This window comes from Canis lupus, chromosome 13, assembly GCF_011100685.1.
Source record: "Canis lupus familiaris isolate Mischka breed German Shepherd chromosome 13, alternate assembly UU_Cfam_GSD_1.0, whole genome shotgun sequence".
Classification (NCBI taxonomy): domain Eukaryota; kingdom Metazoa; phylum Chordata; class Mammalia; order Carnivora; family Canidae; genus Canis; species Canis lupus.
This window is the reverse complement of record NC_049234.1, coordinates 3,991,836-4,014,198: the sequence shown is the minus strand read 5'-3', so window position 1 is coordinate 4,014,198 and position 22,363 is coordinate 3,991,836. Positions and strand designations below refer to the sequence as shown.

Below are 22,363 nucleotides of genomic sequence, written 5' to 3'. Positions count from 1 at the left end.
TTGGCCCTTCTGTCAATCCTTAACTTAAGTAACATCCCTAACCCCTGCCTCAAGTGATTCCTGATCAGGTTTCTCATAGCAATCTCTACCTTCCAGTTTCTTAAATTTCTCCAAACAGGGATAAATAAACTAGACTTCTCCGAGGCCCTTCAATTTAGGGGCACCAATAGGAGCTCCCTTTGGCCCACCCAACCTCAGGTAGTGCTGTATTAAAATCTTTGTTTTAACCCTGTCAATGTTTGTTTTATTCATCCCATTTCTTAAACATTTGAAGATTTCCACCCCACTGGCACAAATCCCCCCCCCCCCCATCGCCCCTACCCGGCCGACTCATTTTTGTTTTGCCCCTATTGATATTTGCTTTATTTATTTCTTAACAATCATTTAAAAATGTTCACCTAGTTGAGAAGAGTCTTTTGATGTTCTCTTGGGCCTTTTGCCATTCTCTTGTTTTTGTTTTTTTTAAGATTTATTCATTTATTCATTCGTTCATTCATGAGAGACCCAGAGAAAGAGAAAGGCAGAGACACAGGCAGAGGGAGTAGCAGGCTCCATGCAGGGAGCCTGATGCGGGACTGGAACCCGGTCTCCAGGATCAGGCCCCAGGCTGTAGGCGGCGCCAAACCACTGAGCCACCTGGCTGCCCCTGCAACTCTCTTGTTAATTCACAAGACAGGAAACAACAAATGTTGGAGAGGGTGTGGAAAAAGGGAACCCTCTTGCACTGTTGGTGGGAATGCAAGCTGGTACAGCCACTCTGGAAAACAGTGTGGAGGTTCCTCAAAAAGTTAAAAAAAGAGCCACCCTATGACCCAGCAATTGCACTATTGGGTATTTACCTTAAAGATAAAGATGGAGTGAAACACCAGGACACCTGCACCCCAATGTTCATAGCAGCAATGTCCACAATAGCCTAACTGTGGAAGGAGCACAGATGAATGGATAAAGAAGATGTGGTATATACACACAATGGAATATTACTCAGCCTTCAGAAAGGACACATACCTACCATTGCTTCGATGTGGATGAAACTGGGTATTATGCTGAGTGAAATAAGTCAATTGGAGAAGGACAATCATCATATGGTTTCACTTATATGCAGGATATAAGAAATAGTGAAAAGGACTATAAGGGAAAGGAGGGAAACTGAGTGGGAAAAATTAGAGAGGAAGACAAACCGTGAGAGACTCCTGGGAAACAAAGGGTTGCAGAAGGGGAAGAGGTTGGGGGATGGGGTGACTAGTTGATGGGCCCTATGGAGGGCACATGATGGGATGAGCACTGGGTGTTATACTATATGTTGGCAACTTGATTTTAAATTTTAAAAAAGAAAACATTAAAAAAAAAAAAGGAATAATCCCTGTATGTGTGGTGCACAAATAGCCATCAGTGATTGTTCAATAATGAGCTGAGTCTGTATCAACCCAAACATGCTCTTCCATTCTGCAGCATTCAAAAACAAAGACACAGCCCCCAAATTAGTTACTCTCACAATCTATTTCAGTAAAGATTCATTAGGAAGTCAGTGATACCAATTCACAAAGTGAAACAACTCCTTCACACTATACTCTCTGATTTTAAGATTCTTGGTTTTGCCTTCCTGAAACTGACACATTAACGAATGCTTGACCATTCTACCTTAAGGAAACTTTGGCTAACCTGATTGACATATGAACCTGTTTTGCAGAAGCTGACTGATGAAACTAACACTGGAGCAAATGAAGAATTCTTGCAGCTGCACAGAAGGGACCAAGGGTGAATGAAAAGAACCTCTGATGACACATCCCAAGATCCCCACCATGTTTGCCATGCTTATGTTGCCATTTTTTTGAACATATGTCCCACAAAGAGACATGATTCCTGAATGCATATGCTCACAAAGGAGAACCCCTTCCTTTTTCCCTATATCCAATCAGCATATTCCATATCCTGACCCCTTATCCTTAAATACTCCAAAAACTCCAACCATTTGTGATGGGTGGACTTGTGGTTTGCTCTCCTGTCACCTCATTTGCCTGCCTCCCGAATAAACTCTTTCCTTGCTGCATACTCATGTCTCAGTGAGTGGCTTTGCTGCACATCAAGCAAGCAGGGATTGGTTACACTCCCCCTACACTGACTACCTTCTTGGTGATCACAGGTCTTTTTTTTTTTTTTTTTTTTTTTTTTGATCACAGGTCTTAGAGGTGCTTTCTGTTGACCCTGAATAATCTCTCCTCTCAGTGACTTTGAGGTGAATGGCAAAGCACAGACAGAGCCAAATCTGAGGTTGGTGGACCATCAATGCTCTACTCAGCACTTTGTTAATTTCATTTTAGCTATTATAGATAATAACCAAAAGATTGTAATAGGTTAAAAACAAAAGAGGTTGTTGTGCCCAAGATTGCGAATCCGAGAAACCACCAAGGAGCCAACACCGATGCAAACACATGAGGGTTTATTTACAAGCTCAAGCTTAGGTCCAAGTATACCCGACACACAGCGGAGCAGGGACTTGGACCCTGAGGCTAAGCATAGCAGTTTTATAGGGGCCCGTGGCCAATGAGATTGTAACACACACAGAAAGTTGCACAGTCATGTAGGTCCATACGCAGGTGGCCAATTGAATTACATTTTACCCTATAGTATCCATTTGAGCTGGCCTATTACTTTGGTCAGAATTGGCGTGTAGTTTTGGAGGGTACAAGGCGGGGTTACATTGTTATGAGCCCATTTCCCGTAAGGGTGTGCCCAGCGGCTTGACTAGGGTGGGGGAGCGCCTTAAGCAATAAGCAGGCCATGTGGGGGTCATACAGGAGATGGCAGGTGTAGCACAAAATGGAGTTAGTCCTGCTCTGCTTGTCCAGAGGTAGGGGATTTTTGTTAAATTTCCTGGGTCCCACAAGGTCCCAAAACAAGTCACTTGTGCTAAGCTCAGTCACCAAATCTAAGGCTTAATACCTAATCTAATTGTAGTTGCAACCTTCTCCAGGAATGTAATACTCAGTATAGAATTTTTTGGCTAGTACTAATGAGGTAACCTGCCACATAAACCCTCTAAAGAAAAGGAGGTAATCTGCTCTTTCCTTATCCCTTCCCCTTTCACCTATAAAAGCTTTCTATCTAGTATAGCTCCTTGGAGCTCCTTTTTATTTGCTAGATGGTTTGCTGCCCAATTAATAAATCATGGAATAAAGTCAATTAGATCTTCAAATTTACTCAGTTGGATTTTTGTTATTTTACAGATATGGTGGCAGTAATAGTTTGAGGCAAACTCTGACATCATTCAGGAAAACAAGAAACAGGTGTGGTACCTGTGAACCCTTTTAAGAGTTCTCTTTCTAGGTGTTTCTGAAGGTCATGGGTAAATAAATCCTTCTAGGTTCTGAGCTTCTCTCTGCATTGAGCTCCTGATCTAATTGGCTTTCCAGTAGTAGGCAAGTCAACTTAAGATTGCAGAGGGTTCTGCCTGGAGGCAAGCCACTAGCCTTTCAGACCACAATTCCTAGGTTTTTGAGTGGAAAACCTCCAGCCCTAATTCTGTCCTGAGATCCACGTGGGAATGAACTGTTAATGAGAGCATGCAGTTCCCCATCATCAACGTAGAGCCGCTAGAATTCAGAGTCCCCAACTGTTGGGACGCCTGGATGGCTCAGTGGTTGAACGTCTGCCTTCAGCTCAGAGCATGATCCCGGGGTCCTGGGATCAAGTCCCGCATGGGGCTCCCTGAGGGGAGCCTGCTTCTCCCTCTGCCTGTGTCTCTGCCTGTGTGTCTCTCATGAATAAATAAATAAATATTTTTTTAAAAAGTCCTCAACTGTTGAGGTCCGCTGGTTCAATCCTTTCCCAAATCCCCAGACTGGTGGTTACTGGCTAGAGTTGGACTGGGTCCAAATTAAAAACAATACTGAATTCAGAATTGGGTTGGGTCTGATTTAAGCTGGATCCAGTGGGAGGCCTCAGAAGAATAAAATTTTGTTTTATGTAAAGGCCATTCCTAATAGGAATCTCCAGAAGTAAACAACACAAAACTCACAAAACTGGTGGGTACAGGTCAAGCATTTAAAAACTGTTAGAGTGCTTGCCACCTAACCCAAAGACTCCCACATTCAGATCAGTTGGTCATGGAATGGGTTAGATTGACACTAGGTCACCTGCCAACTTCAAGAACATTTCTGTGAAATGAAGTACATTGTAAAATCACACAATTTACAACCCAGCAAAACATGCCTTTCAGATATTAGTTTACCTCCAACTGACACAACTTAGCTAAACAAATAAATAAATAATAAAAATGGAATTCTTACAATCCAAAGAGTCAAATGTGCCACTTTCTGACACAACTGCCTATTTTATGTATAAAAATTGGTCCTGAAGTTGTAAAAAGCTACAAAAACGGCAAAATCTTACAAAGCTTGTTTCATGTTCTAAGAACTTGGCTTGGTAACCATCAGGTTGAGGTCCCAAAATAGTGCTCTACAGAAATATGGGTTATACCCCATTTGTACCTAGATATGGCTGTACAGAAAATGTGGGTTAAACTCTACTTATAGGTAGGGTCCTACTAAACTGCTGCCAGCCCTGAAGGGAATTACAACCTAGAATTACAATGGCCATTATGGGGAACATTCCAAGTAGATAAGATCATTTAGAAGCCACTTGAAAGTAAGGATTCCCAAATCAAACGGAATGGAAAACCTATTTTAATTGGCATAGAGAAAACTCCAAAAAGTTTCAAAATTCCAAAATAGCTTCATTGAAAGAACTGTTATAAAGCCTAATGAAAAATTAAAGATTAGTTATTAATTTTTTAAAAAATTAAAAAGCCTAAAACAAAAGACTGTAAGACTAATATAACTTCTACTGCTCCTTCTCTTCCTCCTTTCCTTGAGTACTCATTCTAGTAGTCCCCTGTCTCAACTATCCTTCCACTCTGTAAAGACTACATGAGCATAAACAAAAAACTGAGATGGGGAAGAAAAGCTCTTTTTTCCTTCATTCTTCTTCCTGCTAAGACCAGCACCCCTGCCTTACACATGCTTTCCTGTATGTCCTCCTTGTAAAGGTCAAGAAATTAATGATTTCTTTGGAGTTTTTCAGCACAATAGATGGAGAAGTCTAAGGAGTCACCAGGTGAGGTCATAATGTACTTCCAAGACCACTGACTTTAGACACCTTGAAACCAAGATCTTGGCTCCAGGACAAAAGTAAATTACGGAGGACACCTGGGATGCCTGGGTGGCTCAGCCTGGGTGGCTCAGTGTTTGCCTTTGGCTCAGGGTGTGGTCCTGGGGTCCCAGGATCAAGTCCCATGTCAGGCTCCCTGCACTGAGCCTGCTTCTCCCTCTGCTTATATCTCTGCCTCTCTCTCTGTGTGTCTCTCATGAATAAATAAATAAAATCTTTAAAAAAAAATTATGGAGAACACCTGAGCATTTGTTCTTGTTTAATCTATTCCTGGATGTCTGAGAGGACATACACTACTAGACCACTATCCTCAATAAACACCCCAGGCCCCAAGCAAAGATAAGACCCTTTCTTCTTTTCCTTTCTGAGTCTCCCAGACACTCCATCTATATATGCTTTCTATATCTTCAGTAAACTAGTTTCACCTCTTGCTGGCTCACACTTGATTTCCATCCTGCCCAAAGCCAAGGACCCTGCTGGCTGGTCCTACAGGACCCCCTCTGGGTCCCCAACTTGGCCTATTTGCATCAAAACCACCTAGCTAATGGCCCATATCTACTTTGGAAGGAGGAGCCCCATATGGGCCTCTTCAAAAATTGATGGGATACAAGGGGAATAATGCAGCAGTTTACCAGAAAATCTCTCCAACAGCCGAAGTAAAACTAAAATAAAAAATTAATGAAAACTTCGCCAAATTCCGATAAATACTGAAGCTATAGTCTCCACTTTAAACCCCATTCAGAACCTGCAGATGGGATCTTGGGAAAACTAGCTGAAACTGGCTAAGGGTAAGAATTTTTACCAGAGTCAGTTCTCCCAGTACTTTGTCTCTAGTATAAGGTAGAGAAAGGAAAAGAAAATATCTTCTGCATGTTCTTTGGGGATGCCTCTTCAGTCCATGAAGCTGTCAATACTACCATAAATATTGTTTGTCTTGGCTGAAAACTGGTAAGATATTTAAAATAAATTTTTAAGTAGCTTTGTAGTAAAAACTGGGTGAATTGGAAGCTGATATTCAAAGCCTGATATGAACTTTTGTTTTTAGGTCTTCTCCCCTAAGCAAATTGAAGATAAAGCAGTTAGATGGATGGATGGATCAACCTATGATATCATTTAAGTTTCAACCCAATTCTTGGAGAAATTGGAAGCAATTATCTTTATCCTATAATCCTTGTAAAACTAGAAATGCATCTCTACAGTTCAAAGTGTACCTATTCCTTTTTCACCAACCCCTAAATCTCCCCTATTTATCTTAAAGGGCTTATAACTTTCATTCTTCCCTGTGCCCTACAAACTTTAGGGGATAATTCTGATTTTTATTTTATTTTTTAGGAAGGTTAATTTTTTTTTAAAGTTTATTTATTTGGGGGGCGGGGGGAGAGCGCATGTACACTTGCATAAGCAGGGGAGAGGAACAGAGGGAGAGGGGGAAGCAGACCTCCCAATTTGAAGCCTGATCTCAGGACCCTGAGATCATGACTTGAGCTGAAGGGAGATGACATTTAACTGACTGAGCCACCCAAGCACCCCTTTAGGGAGGTAATTCTTATCAGAAGAAAAACAAAAGAGGGAAAGGCCATTTGGAACTTGGGCTTCCAATTTCCTATTGGAAATCTTAAGTGTGCAGAAGCTATAAGGTGTCTGTGTCTATGTTTGTATGTTTCCATGTATACATGTTACAGTTGTGGTACTTTCTACCTCTGGATGATACTGCCAAAATTAATTTCTAAAGAGCTGTATTTAACTGGCTTAGAGAAAAATCAAGTACTTATATGAATTAAGTATTCATAAAAATTCTCAAAAATATAATAGGAACCAATCCAACAATTTTTCAGAGTCATGTGATCTGGATTACTCTTTGGCAAATAAAAGCTGGTTTAAGTTTGGTTTAATTAAAATAGGCGTGTTTTCATAGTTACCAGCCTTAAATATAATGCACAAATACAACTTCTATCCTAACTGGGTTTACTGGTCAAATACATTCATTCATGTTACCTCTCATGAAATTTGTCAGCAAGAAAAATAGCTTAGGGGGTACGTAGGTGGCTCAGTTGGTTAAGTGTCCCACTCTTGATCTCTGCTCGGGTCTTCATCTTGGGGAGTTCAAGTCCCAAACTGGGCTTCACACTGGGCATGGAGCCTACTTAAATAAAAAAAAGAAAGAAAGAAGGAAAATAGCTTGGTATAATGGCTGACTTTGTGTAATGTCTCATCAAGTTTTAGTGGATAACCTAAATAAAATTATTAAGAACAAGTAAATTAAATAATGTAAATAGGACAAAACGGTTTTAAGTGAACTTTTTAAGTAGTTTTCCCAAATCTTTTGGGTAACTGGAAACCAAAATTTTGCTAAGTTAAATGATGAGTCAAGTTAATTCATTAAATATCCAGATCTTTTCCAAATAAAATACTGAAAAGCAGGTTTCCAAAAGTGAAGAAGTACTTATTTATATACCTGCCAAGCCACAAAATGTTAAAAGTTCACAACTGATTACTTCTTTATTTTCACTAACATTAAGTCTTTTTAGAATGAAAGTTCTCATGTATATAATTAAAACTACTAGAAATAATAAGGAAAAGAAATTGTATGTGTGGTCAGGACTGGCTACAAATGAAATGAATTTAAGTGAATGAGTTTCAGTATCAAAAGTAAGCTAGTACAAAATTTGGTTTTTCTCTTTCTTAAAAAGACAAAGTTTTCTTGGACTATTGGTCTGCTCTTAACAAGAGATCATAAAGGTGGGGGTTTTGTTTTTTACTATTTTAAATAATCTATTTAGAAGGATTTTTGTGTTTTATCAAAATCATCTCCCTTGCTTCATGTTATCTTTATTATGTCTTTGATTAAAGTTGAACCTTCTCTATTCAAAGAGCTAAGGCGGTGGTGGTTTTTTTTTTTTTTTTTTAAACTACTTAATTGTCTATATCTGCCTATGAAGTCTTTGTCACTACTGTTAAATGGATAACTATATTGTTTCCCAGTGGCCTAGGCTACTGTTGTTTGACCAAGTATCCTAAAATTCCTTGATTTTTTTTTTTTTAAGATTTTATTTATTCATGAGACACACAGAGCGGTAGAGACATAGGCAGAGGGAGAGATAAGCTCCTCTCGGGGAGCCCAATGTGGGATTCAATTCCGAGAAACCCCGGGATCACGCCCTGAGTCCAAGGCAGAGACTCAACTACTGAGCCACCCAGGCGTCCCTTCTTTGATATTTTTGACAAACTTCTACCACATCATATTTTAAGTAAAGTCTTTTTGACCTCAAACTAACTTTGGAATTTCAAAGGATCCTGGAACATCTCAATAGATTTGTTCACTCTCCTTACAAAAAAAAAAAGAAATGTTAAACTAATTAGGCTTGAGATGTTAAATTACATGGGAAACATTGTCAAATAAGTGATGCCAAACCTTCCTAGATTATATTTGTGTAGATGTATTATTAATAAGTGTTCTAAAATTATATGAAATTCTTGGAAATCTGACATGTCCTGGTATAATGATTAGACATAATTCTACTTTTTATTTAAAAATGTTTTATGTTACAGAAATAACCGAATTTCCTTGTTCATTCCATTATGATGAACTCTCATCAGATCTTTAACCAAGGGCATTTTTAAGTCTTTTTGTCATTTACAGTTATTATCTTACTTTGATGCTTTGTAAAAGTGTTTCCGCAAAAGTACTTTATCTTCAAGAAGATTCAAGGAAAGAATTTGTGAGATGTTTCTGTAACTTTGAGATCATAAACCTAAATGGGGTAAGAATTTCCAGAACCAACTGAAAAACTGGACTCAAGAATATGAATTAATTACATGGGCCTGAAAGAACTGAAGAGGAAAATTATAATTTTTAATAACTTGTTTGAAACAGTACCAGTTCTTTAATGTGCTGTTTTTCCAGATTTAAGAAAACTTTTCCTGTTAAGCTATCAATAAGATGCAACAATTTGGTAAAAATATACCATTGAAAACAAAGATGAAACATTTACTTTTACTCTCTCCCTGATTCTTCTGGAATTTGGAAACCCTTGAGTGTTCTTTTCCTGGCAAAACAGTTAGTTATGTAAGTTCAATAAGAATTGGTCCTTGTAACAGGGCACAATTGGAAACGTTGGTTATGTTACCGAGGTTTTAATTGGAATGTCATATTTGAGAGAAATGGGTATAGACTCATATATGACCAGTTTTGGGGAACTAAGGTTGGCTTTATGCAGCCAATAATGCCTGCTGGAAAATCAATCTGTGTACCTTGCTTAGAGGTTCCAGCAAAGCAGTTTTAGAAAAGACCATCTCTAAAGACTATTGTTACATAGTCAATCACTATTCTTACTGTACTTCTACAATCAGGCCAAGTTTAATGCAAACAAATTAGTTTTATGATGATTATCATTGGTAAAAGATGGGGGCAACAGCAGAGACAAAAATTTTATTTGCACTTTTGTCTATATTAGATTATGAGCCTGTTAATTGTCTTTGACCTTTTGTTACATACCTGTAAATTGAATTGGATCCTGAATTCTTCTAGTTTCCTCAAATATCTGGCTACCAAGACTTATGAAACTAATGTTTCCAATTTTCCTCTCACCCTCCTGATTTGTAATTGCTAAGAACAAAGACTGCCCTTGAATCTTCTTGGAAGGGGCTATACCAGGTCCTTCTCACTACCCAGAAAACAGTGAAACCTCAGGCACATGAACCCTGGACACACATTTCATCTGCATATCTGGTCCTGTGCAAAAACTAAAGACCTCCAAATCAGACTGACTAGGAAGAGAAGGAGCTGACAGGAAGGTAGACTGCTTCCTCCTGATATACCAGATCAAGACTTCCCACTTTTTTTTTTTTTTAATTTATTTAAGTAGGCTCCATGCCCAGCATGGAGCCCAACGTGGGGCTTGAACTCACAACCCTGAGATCAAGACCTAGGCTATTATCAAGAGTTGGACACTTAACCAACTAAGCCACCCAGGCACTCCAAGATTTCATACTTTAACTAAGCATACTTTCCTTCCTTTACTCTTATCTGACCTGAAAAAATGCTGTCACATCTGTAACTCCCAGGCCATTGCTAAGGGAGATAACCTCTGGAATTTAGAACTTTTATTTCAAGTTAGGAGAAAACCTAACTGATCTCTGGTTTGAATGGGCAAATGCAACAATCTTTGTGAATGAATCCATTAACAGTACCACCTTAGTGGAAGTGTTTACTCAACAGGATTTTTAAAAAAAATATTATATTTATTTATTCATGAGAGACACAGAGAGAGAGAGAGGCAGAGACACAGGCAGAGGGAGAAGCAGGCTCCACGCAGGGAGCCCGATGCGGGACTCAACCCGGGGTCTCCAGGATCAGGCCCCGGGCTGAAGGCAGGTGCCAAACCGCTGAGCCACCCGGGCTGCCCTCAACAGGATTTATTTATCTTTGTAATGACTATCATTCTCCTTGGGCCTATGAATGCCTAGATGGCTATTGCATTAACAGGACAATGCCTCTTAGGGTTATTCAATTATGTCCCTGTTACACCTCATTGGTCAACTCCCCTGAATTTACACTGTCAAATTAGAAAGGAACTACCAGGTCAGCTGTTGAGAAGTTGGCAGAGTAGGACCCGAAGCTCACCTCTTCCGTAGATACAACTAGATAACATTCATATCAGAATAACCCAGAAAACAATTGAAAAAAAAAAAAAAAAGGCAGAACAAACTCCACAACTAAAAGGCAAGGAAGAAGATAGGAATGGTGAAGATGCAGTTTGGGAGAGAAGTGGACCATGGCTTTTTACAGTTGGGAGGGAGCTGGTGGCATGCAGAAAAGCAGAAAACAGACTTTCATACCAGGGAGCCCATAGATGAGGAGGATCAATCTTCATAATATTTGCCTTTGAAGGTGAGAAGGGCTGAATTTCATAAGGTCTCTAAACCAGTGGGACTTAAAGCCTAGAATTTAGAAATCAGCAGGCTCAGTTCTAGGAGAGCTTGGAAGGTATTAGGAAACCGAATCCCAGCCCTTAAAGACAAATAGCCAATGCAGATACAGCACAGAGCCAGCAGTTTGAAAAACACCAGGGGCAGACTGAAGAGAGACTGATTTGCTCATCTCAGAGTGTGGCCAGTGAGACCGGGATCACGGAGAAGTGATCCTTCCAGGAAGAAAGAAGTTGACAGGTGCCATTTCCCTCCCCCATCACCCAGCATAAACATCCACTTTCAGAAACCAGTGTAGTGCCAACACTGGTTACGTAACTTACTTGTACCAAGCCCTGCCTTCCTGTGCTTCATTGGAATCATCCTTCCTAATCACACCTGCCTGAGTTCCAGCACTGTGGGCTCCTCCTCCAGAAGACCAGTATAAATCCTGCCAGCACGACATCTCCTGATCTGGCAGATTTACAGGACCTCACTTTTGGCAATGGTGGGGACAGGTCTCATTTTGCAAGCAGACCAGCACACGCTGCTGCCCACAGTAGTCAAAGAGAACCTCTGGGGCAGCCCTGGTGGTGCAGTTTAGCGCCGCCTGCAGCCCAAGGCATGATCCTGGAGACCCTGGATTGAGTCCCTCGTCAGGCTCTCTGCATGGTGCCTGCTTCTCCCTCTGCCTGTGTCTCTGCCTCTCTCTCTCTCTCTCTGTGTGTGTGTCTCTATGAATAAATAAATAAAATATTAAAAAAAAAGAGAACCTCTATAGACAGCTGAAGAAAAAAAAGAGGCCAAGAAGAACAGCAGAACACACACAACACATAGGAGACACCCAATGAAGTGCCAGGCCCTGGGGAACAGGAAACACTGCACTGCAGGGCACTACAGGACCTCTGCTTTATAACGCTATTATTGTTATGAGCAAGACACATAGCTGACTTTTCTAACACACAGAAACAGAGGCAGAAAGCCAGGCAAAATGAAACAGAGAAACATCTCCCAAATGAAAGAACAGGACCAACCACAATAAGAGATCAAAGTGAAAAAGATTTAAGTAATCTCTGATAGAGAATTTAAAGTAATGATCATAAAGATACTCACTGGATTAGAGAAAAGAGGGAGGACATCAGTGAGATCCTTAACAGAGACAAAAAAAAAAAGGGAACCAATCAGAGATCAAGAACACAATATATGAAATTAAAAAGACTTGATGGAATGGACAGCAAGAAAGAAGAAGCAGAGAAATGAATTAATGACCTGGAAGACAGGGTAATGGAAACTAACCAAGCGGAGCAAAGGAGAGGAAAGAAAATTATGCAAATTGAGAATAGTCTTCAGAAAAAAAAAAAAGAGAGAGAATAGTCTTCAGGAACTCAGAGACTCCATCAAGCATAATAACATCTGCATTGCAGGGATCTCAACAAAGAAGACAGAGACAAAGGGGCAGAAAATTTATTTTAAGAATTAATAGCTGAAAATTTCCCTAATGTGGGGAAGGAAACAGATCCAGGTCCAGGAGGTACAGAGACATCCCCCCCTACACATACAAGGAGCTCCAAACCAAGATGCAGAGTGATTAAAATAGCAAAAAGTAGCAACAAAAAATTTTTAAAGCATCAAGAGAAAAGAAGACAGTTACAAACCAGGGAAACCCCATAAGGCCATTAGTGGATTTTTCAGTAAAAACTGCAGGCCTAAAGGAGTGGCATGATATATTGAAAGTGCTTAAAGGGAAAAACCTGCATCCAAGAACAGTTTCATTCAGAATAGAAAAAGGTAAGTTTCTCAGACACACAAAAACTAAAGGAGTTCATGACCACTAAGCTGGCCCTCCCACAAATATTAAAAGGGACTCTGAGTGGACTGGAAAGATAATAAGTGAAAATATGAAAAGTAAAACACATAAAAGCAGTAAAAATGAATATTTCTGTAAAATAGTAAAGAACTCACAAAATAAAAGGATATAAAATATGATACCATATACCTAAAATATGGGAGGGAGAGGACTAAAGAATGGATTCAAACTTAAAAAAACATTAAGTTAATATAGATTGCTATATACAGCAGATGTTATATACAAACCTAATGGTAACCACAAATCAAAACCAATAATAGATATGCAAAGAATAAAGAGAAGGGGATCCAACTATATCATTAAAGAAAGACAACAAACCATGAAAGTTAACAAGGATAAAAAAAACATCTATAGAAACAACTACAAAACAACAAAATGGCAATAAATATATATCAATTAATAACTACTTTGAATGCTCCAAAGACAAAGGGTGACAAAATGGATAAAAGAAACAAACAAACAAACAAAAAAAGAAACAAGACCCATCTATAGGCTGCTTGCAAGAGACATTTTATTTTATTTTTAAAGAGGAGGATGCGGACTTGGGGAGAGAATCTTAAGTAGGCTCCACTCTGAGTGTAAAGCCTGATGCAGTGCTTAATCTCATAATCTTGAGATCATGAGCTGAGCCAAAATCAAGAGTCAGATGCTTAACCAACTAAGCAATCTAGGCATTCATTTTAGACTGAAAGACACTTGCAGATTGAAAGTGAGGGAAGAAACATTTATCATGCAAACAGATGCCAAAAAGAAAGTGAAGGCAGCAATACTTATATAACACTATATAATAATAAAGAGGACAGAGAAGGAAGATGGTGGCGGTGAAGGAGGACCCTAGGCTCACCACATCCTGTAAATACAACTGGATAACTATCAAATCATCCTAAATACCTCAGAAACCAATCTGAAGACTGGCAGAACAAACTCCACAACTAAAGCTAGAGAAGAGGCCACACTGAAGAAGACAGGAAGTGTGGAGATGTGGTTTAGGAGAAAAACGGATTGTGGCTGCTGCAGTGGGAAGGTAACCACAGTCACAGAGAAGGGCAAGAGGCAGAATAACACACAGGGGAGCCTATGGGGAAAATGAATCCCCATAGCAATTGGCTTGGAAAATGAGAGGGCCCGGGATCCCTGGGTGGCGCAGCGGTTTGGCGCTTGCCTTTGGCCCAGGGCGCGGTCCTGGAGACCCAGGATCGAATCCCACATCGGGCTCCCGGTGCATGGAGCCTGCTTCTCCCTCTGCCTGTGTCTCTACCTCTCTCTCTCTCTCTCTCTCTCTCTCTGTGACTATCATAAATAAATAAAAATTAAAAAAAAAAAAAAGACTTCATGCTAAAAAAAAAAGAAAAAAAAAAGAAAATGAGAGGGCCCAAATTTTGTCAGTTCTTACAATCAGCAAGGCTTAAAGCCTGGAGTTTTAAAGATCACCATGCTTGGCTCCAGGAAAGCTTGGAGTACACTGAAGCTGCTCTTGGAGAAGCAAAGAGTCTGTGGACATACAGCAAGGAAATAGCAATCTGAAGGGCACTTGGAGCACAGGGTGAGGAAGTTATCTGCTCATCTCAGAGAATGCCTCAAAGAAGCAGCATTCATGAAGAAAACTGGCAGGTGCCATTTCCTCCCCCACCCCTCAGCATAAGCACAGAGCCACCTGTGGAAACCAGCACAGCATAGACATTTGCTACCTAACTTGGTTACACTGAACCCCTCTCACTCCCCATGCTCTAGTAGAACTGCCCTTCCTAGTCATGCTTGCCTCAGTCCCAGCTTGGCAGGCCCCCTACCCTAGAAGACCTACCCAAACCCCTGCCAACACTGAGTCTCTCAACTTGGGAGTTTTGTGAGGCCTTGGTTTGGGTGGCAGTGACAGGTCTCATTTTACAAGCAGACCAGAGCACATCTAATTAAAATGTACCACATTCAAGCCAGAAATGAAATGCCCACAATAGGCAAAGAGAGCCTCTGCAGATGATTAGTCTGAAGGATAAAGCACCCAGGACACAACAAAAGAGTGCAGGTAGCACACACTGGAGACACTCCAGGAAGTGCCGGGCCCTGGGGAACAGGGGGCACTACATTGCAGGACAGGACCTCTTCTTCATAAAGCCATTATCCTCAAGAACAGTAAATGCAGCTTTCCTAACACAGAGAAACAGACACAGAGACTTAGACAAAATGAGAAGACAGAGGAATTTGTCCCAGATGAAAGAGTAAGACAAGGCCACAGCCAGAGGTCTAAGTGAAACAGATATAAGTAACATGCCTGAGGGAGAACTAATTTTTTTTACTTATTTTTTAATTTTTATTTATTTATTTATTTATTTATTTATTTATTTATTTATTTATTTTATGATAGTCACAGAGAGAGAGAGAGAGAGAGAGAGAGGCAGAGACATAGGCAGAGGGAGAAGCAGGCTCCATGCACCAGGAGCCCAATGTGGGATTCGATCCCGGGTCTCCAAGATCGTGCCCTGAGCCAAAGGCAGGCGCCAAACCACTGCGCCACCCAGGGATCCCTAAAATGGCAAAATATAGTGATTAAAAATATTAAAAGCACCAAGACAGACAGACAATTATAGAGAACAAATTGAGGGTTGTTGGAGGGAAAGTGGGTGGAGAAGATGGGCTAAGTGGGTGATGCGTATTAAGGAGGGCACTTGTGATGAGCACTGGATGTTATATACGTAAGTTATGAATCACTGAACTCTGCTCCTGAAACTAACATTATACTATATGTTAACTGATTACAATTTAAATAAAATTGTGAAACAAACAAAAAGCGGCAAGACAAAAGAGGACAGTTACATACAAAGGAAACGTCATAAGTTATCAGCAAATTTTTCAGCAGAAACCTCCAAGCCAGAAAGGAGTGGTATATTCAAAATGCTGAGAGGGAAAAACCTGGAGCCAAGAATATTCTATACAGCAAGACTTTCCACTTAGAATAGAAGAAGGGATAAAGAGTTTTTCAGACAAACAAAAACTAGTGGAGTTCATAACCACTAAGCCAGTGTTGCAAGAAATATAAAAGGAAACTCTTTGGGTGGAACAGAAAGATAAAAAAAAAAAAAAAAAAAAAAAAAAGACAGTATGAAGGTAGGAAAAACAAAAGTAGTAAAAATAAATATTTCTGCTAAAAAATCAGTCAAAGGACTCATATAACAAAAAGATATAAAATACAGCAGCATATACTGAAGACGTGGGGAGGAGAGTAGGAAAGAATGGCTTTAAACTTAAACACCATCAGCTTAATACAGACTGCTGTGTGCTGAAGGTGTTATATACAAACCTCATGATAACCACAAATCAAAAACCACTAATAAGTATGCAAAGAATAAATAGAAATAGAAAACCAGTAAACAATGATAGAGCAAGAGACTATAAAGGATCAGAGGAAATTTTCATAAACCACCACAAAACAAGTAATGAAATTACAATAATTAATATCTGTCAATAATTAGTTTGAATGTAAATATACTAAATACTCCAATCAAAAGACATAGAGTGACAGAATGGATTAAAAACACAAGACCCATCTATATGCTGCCTATAAGAGACTCATTTTAGACCAAAAGACACTTGCAGATTGAGGTTGAGGGGATGAAGAAACATTTATTATGCAAATGGATGTCAAAAGAAAGCCAGAGTAGCAATACCTATATCAGACAAAATAGACTTTAAAACAAAGACTGTAAATTGGGGCACGAGGGTGGCTCAGTCAGTTAAGTGTCTGACTCTTGGCTTCAGCTCAGGTCATGATCTCAGGGTTATGGGATCAAACCCTGTGTTGGGCTCTGTGCTGGGCATGAAGCCTGCTTAAGATTCTCTCTCTCCCTCTCCCTCTGCTGTTCTCTCTAAAAACAAGAAAATAAAACACAAAAACAAAACCCAACGATTAACAAGAGACAAAGAAGGACACTATATAATAAAGGGGACAATCCAACAAGAAGATATAACAATTGTAAATATTTATGCACCCCACTAGGAGCACCGAAATATATAAAACAATTAATAACAAACAAAAAGGAACTAATTTGTAATAACATAATTACTAGTAGGGGACTTAACACCTTACTTACATCAATGGACAAATCATCTAAGCAGAAAATCAACAAGGAAACAATGGTTTTGAATGAGACACTGGACCAGATGGATTTAACAGATATATTCAGAACATTCCATCCTACAAGAGCAGAATGAATACACATTCTTTTCAAGTGCACATAAAACATTCTCCAGAACAGATAACAAATTAGGCCATAAAAGAAGCCTCAACAAATTCAAGAAGATTGGAGACATACCATGCATCTTCTCTGACCATAACACTATCAAACTAGAAGTCAACCACAAGAAAAAAAAAAAAAACTAGAAAGACCACAAATACATGCAACTAAACAATAAATGGGTCAACCAGGAAATAAAAAATATTAAAGTACATGGAAATGAATGAAAATAAAAACAATGGTTCAAAATCTTTGGGAAGCAGCAGAAGTGGTTCTAAAAGGGAAGTTTATAGCAACACAGGGCTACCTCAAGAAGAAAAAAAAAAAAACCTAAAAAACAAAAACTCAACCTAACTATCCACCTAAAAAGAGCTACAAGAACAACAAACAAAACTCAAACTGAGCAAAAAGAAGGAAATAATAAAGATCAGAGAAAAAATTAAAAAACAATAGAACACTAATCAATGAAACCAGGAGCTGGTTCCGTGAAAAGGCCAACAAAATTTATAAACCTCTAAGATAAAGATAAAGACCCATTAAGGGGTTAAAAAAAAGGACCCAAGAAACAAAATTACTAATAAAAGAGAAGAAATAACACCACCACAGAAATACAATTACAAGAGATCATGAAAGCTTCTATGCCAACAAACTGGACAACTTAGAAGAAATGGATAAATTCCTAGAAACATATAACCTACCAAAACTTCACCAGGAAGAAACAGAAAATTTGAACAGTTCAATCACCAGCAATGAAATTGGATCAGTAATCAAAAAACTCCCAAATAACAAAAATCCAGGACTAGATGGCTTTATAGGCCAATTCTACCAAACATTTAAAAAAGAGTTTATACCATTTTTCTCAAACTACTCCAAAAAAATAAAAGAGGAAGGAAAACTTCCAAGTTCATTGTATGGGGTCAGTATCACCCTGATACCAAAACCTAATAAGGACACCACAAAAAAGAACTACAGGCCAAAATCCTCAACAAAATATTAGCAAACTGAATCCAATAACATATTAAAAAAATCAGGGGCACCTGAGTACCTCAGTAAATTAAGTGTCTGCCTTTGGTTCAGGTCATGATCCCAGTGTCCTGGGACTGAGCCCCTGTTGGGCTCCCTGCTCAGTGGGGAGTCTGCTTCTCCCTCCCCGCTACTCTTCAGCACTTGCCTATGCTCTCTCTTTCCCTCTCAAATAAGTAAATAAAATCTTAAAAAAAAAAAAAGTCATATGCCACTAGCAAGTGGGATTTATTCCCAAGATGCAAGGGTGGTTCAATATCCACAAATCAACATGATAGGTCACATCAATAAGAGGAAGGATAAAACTATATGATTATTTCAAGAGATTCAGAAAAAACATTTCACATTGTACAACATCCATTCATAATAAAAACTCTCTGTAAAGTAGGTTTAGAGGGAACATCTCTCAACATAAAAAAGGCCCACAGCCAACATCATACTCAATGGGGGAAAACAATTTTTCCCCTAAAGTCAGGAACAAGACAAGGATGTCCACTCCCATCACTTTTATTCAACATGGTACTGGAAGTCCTAGCCCACAATAATTAGACAACATAAAGAAATAAAAGGCATCCAAATTGGTAAGGAAGAAGTAAAACTCTCACTATTTGCAGATTACATGATACTATATATAGAAAACCCTAAAGACTCCACCAAAAAACATCAATAATAATACAATCATCGGGGACTTTAGTACCCCACTCACTGCAATCGACAGATCATCTAAGCAGAAGATCAACAAGGAAACAAGGGCTTTGTATGACCCACTGGACCAAATTGACTCCACAGATATATTCAGAACATCCCATCCTAAAGCAATAGAATACACATTCTTCTCGAGTGCATTCTCCAGAATAGATCACATACTGGTCACAATCAGGTCTCAACTGGTACCAAAATACTGGGATCATTCCCTGCATATTTTCAGACTACAATGCTTTGAAACTGGAACTCAATCACAAGAGGAAATTTGGAAAGAACAAATACATGGAGGCTAAAGAACATCTTGCTAAAGAATGAATGGGTCAACCAGATAAATAAGAAGAATTTTAAAAGTTCATGTAAAGAAATGAAAATGAAAAAACAACTGTTCAAAACCTTTGTTTTTTTTTAATAAGTTTTTTTAATTGTATTTATTTATGATAGTCACACACACACACACAGAGAGAGAGAGAGAGAGAGAGAGAGAGAGAGGCAGAGACATAGGCAGAGGGAGAAGCAGGCTCCATGCAGGAAGCCCGACGTGGGATTCGATCCCAGGTCTCCAGGATCGCGCCCTGGGCCAAAGGCAGGCGCTAAACCACTGCGCCACCCAGGGATCCCTGTTCAAAACCTTTGGAATGCAACAAAGGCAGTCCTAAGAGGGAAATATATAGCAATCCAAGCCTTTCTCAAGAAACAAGAAAAAGTCTCAAACACACAACCTAATCTTACACCTAAAGGAGCTGGAGAACATAAAATAAAGCCTAAACCCAGCAGGAGAGCAGAAATAATACAGATTAGAGCAGAAATCAATGAAATAGAAATCAAAAAGAACAGTAGAACACAGATCAATGAAACCAAGAGCTGGTTCTTTGAAAGAATAAAATTAATAAATCCCTGGCCAGATTTCTCAAAAAGAAAAGAGAAAGAACCCAAATAAAATCATAAAGGAAAGGGGAGAGATCACACCCAACACTGAAGAAATATAATTATAAGAACATATTATGAGCAACTATACGCCAAAAAATTAGGTAATCTGGAAGAAATCGATGCATTCCTAGAGACATATAAACTCCCAAAACTGAAACTAGAAGAAATAGAAAACCTGAACAGACTCATAACCGGCAAGGAAATTGAAGCAGTCATCATAAACCTCCCAACAAACAAAAGTCCAGGGCTGGATGGCTTCTGAAGGGGAATTCTAACAAACATTTAAAGAAGAATGAATACCTATTATTCTGAAGCTGTTACAAAAAATAGAAATGGAAGGAAAACTTCCAAACTCTTCCTATGAGGCCAGCATACTTTGATCCCAAAACCAGACAAAGATCCCACCAAAAATTATAGACTAATATCCCTGATGAACATGGATGTAACAATTCTCACCAAAATACTAGCCAATAGGATCCAACAGTACATTAATACAAAAAGATTATTCACCACAACCAAGTGGAATTTATTTCTGGCCTGCAAGGGTGGTTCAACATCCACAAATCAATCAATGTGATATACTCCATTAATAAAAGAAAGGACAAGAACCATATGATCCTCCCAATAGATGAAAAAAAAAAAAAGCATTTGACAAAGTACAGCATCCTTTCTTGCTAAAACTCTTCACAGTGTAGGGATAGAGGGAACATACCTCAATATCATAAAAGCCATATATACACAAAGCCCACAGCAAATATAATTCTCAATGGGGAAAAACTGAGAGCTTTTCCCCTAAGGTTCGGAACACATTAGGGATGCCCAGTATCACCACTGTTCAACATAGTATTAGAAGTTCCTGGGATCCCTGGGTGGTGCAGCAGTTTGGCGCCTGCCTTTGGCCCAGGGCGCGATCCTGGAGACCCAGGATCGAATCCCACGTCGGGCTCCCGGTGCATGGAGCCTGCTTCTCCCTCTGCCTGTGTCTCTGCCTCTCTCTCTCTCTCTCTCTCTGTGACTATCATAAATAAATAAAAAAATTAAAAAAAAAAAAAAGAAGTTCCTAGTCTCAGCAACCAGACAACAAAAAGAAACAAAAGGCATCCAAATCGGCAAAGAAGTCAAACTCTTACTCTGAAGATAACATGATACTCTATATGGAAAACCCAAAAAGTCTCCACCCTAAAATTGCTCAAACTCATACAGAAATCCAGCAAAGTGGCAGGATATAAAATCACAATCAGTTGCATTCCTATACACTAACAATGAGACAGAAGAGAAATTAGGAGTCAATACAATTGCATCCAAAACCATAAGATACTAAGAATAAACTTAACCAAAGAAGCAAAGGTTCTATACTCAGAAAACTACAGAATACTCATGAAAGAAATTAAGGAAGACAGCAAGCAATGGAAAAACCTTCCATGCTCAGGGACTGGAAGAACAAATATTGTTGAAATGTCTATGCTACCTAGAGCAATCTATACATTCAATGCAATCTCCATCAAAATAACATCAACTTATTTTACAGAGTTGGAACAAATAATCCTAAAGTTTGTATGGAACCAGAAAAGACCTTGAATAGCCAAAGGAATGTTGAAAAAGAATACCAAAACTGGTGGCATCACAATTCTGGACTTCAAGCTCTATTATAAAGCTGTAATAATCAAGACAGTATGGTAACTAGCACAAAAACAGTCACATAGATCAATGAACAGGATAAAGAACTCAGAAACGGACCTTCAACTCTATGGTCAACTAATCTTCAACAAAGCAGGAAAGAATATCCAATGGAAAAAAGACAGTCTCTTTAACAAATAGTGTTGGGAAAATTGGACAGCCATATGCAGAAGAATGAAACTGGACCATTTCCTCACACCATACACAAAAATAGTCTAAAAATGAATGAAAGACCTAAATGTGAGACAGGAATCCATCAAAATTCTAGAGGAGAACACAGACAGCAACCTTTGTGACCTCAGCCACAGCAACTTCTTACTAGACATGTCTCCAAAGGGAAGGGAAACAAAGGCAAAATGAATTTCATCTTCTCCAAAGATGACATAAAAATGGCCAATAGACACATGAAACAATGCTCAACATCACTCGGCATCAGGGAAATGCATATCAAAACCTCAATGAGATACCACCTCACACCAGTCAGAATGACTAAAATTAACGAGTTAGGAAATGAAAGATGTTGGCAGGGATGTGGAGAAGGAGGAAACCTCTAACACTGTTGGTGGGAATGCAAGTTGATGCAGCCACTCTGGAAAACAGTATGGAGGTTTCTCAAAAACTTGAAAATAGAATTACCCTATAAACCAGCAATTGCACTACTGGGTATTTACCCCAAAGATACAAATGTAGTGATCTGAAGGGGCACCCGCACTCTAATGTTTATAGCAGCAATGTCCACAATAGCCAAACTGTGGAAAGAGCCCATATATCCATTGATAGATAAATGGATAATGAAGATGTGAGATAGATATATATATATATATATATATCACATATACATATATATATATACATACACACATAC

The 22,363-nt window shown here is 39.1% G+C and overlaps 1 long non-coding RNA gene across 20 annotated transcripts in view; it reads right to left on the bottom strand.

Annotated features, from left to right (window-relative positions):
- The window catches only part of LOC102156908, a 166,219-nt gene that overhangs the window by 123,290 nt on the left and 20,566 nt on the right, over nt 1–22,363 (bottom strand). For 3 of the 20 annotated variants that reach the window (XR_005368469.1, XR_005368470.1, XR_005368459.1), the window contains exon 2: nt 7,162–7,306. The exons of the other annotated variants lie outside the window; for them this stretch is intronic. This is a non-coding gene — a long non-coding RNA (uncharacterized LOC102156908). The remainder of the gene's footprint in view (nt 1–7,161; nt 7,307–22,363) is intronic. 20 annotated transcript variants of the gene reach the window in all.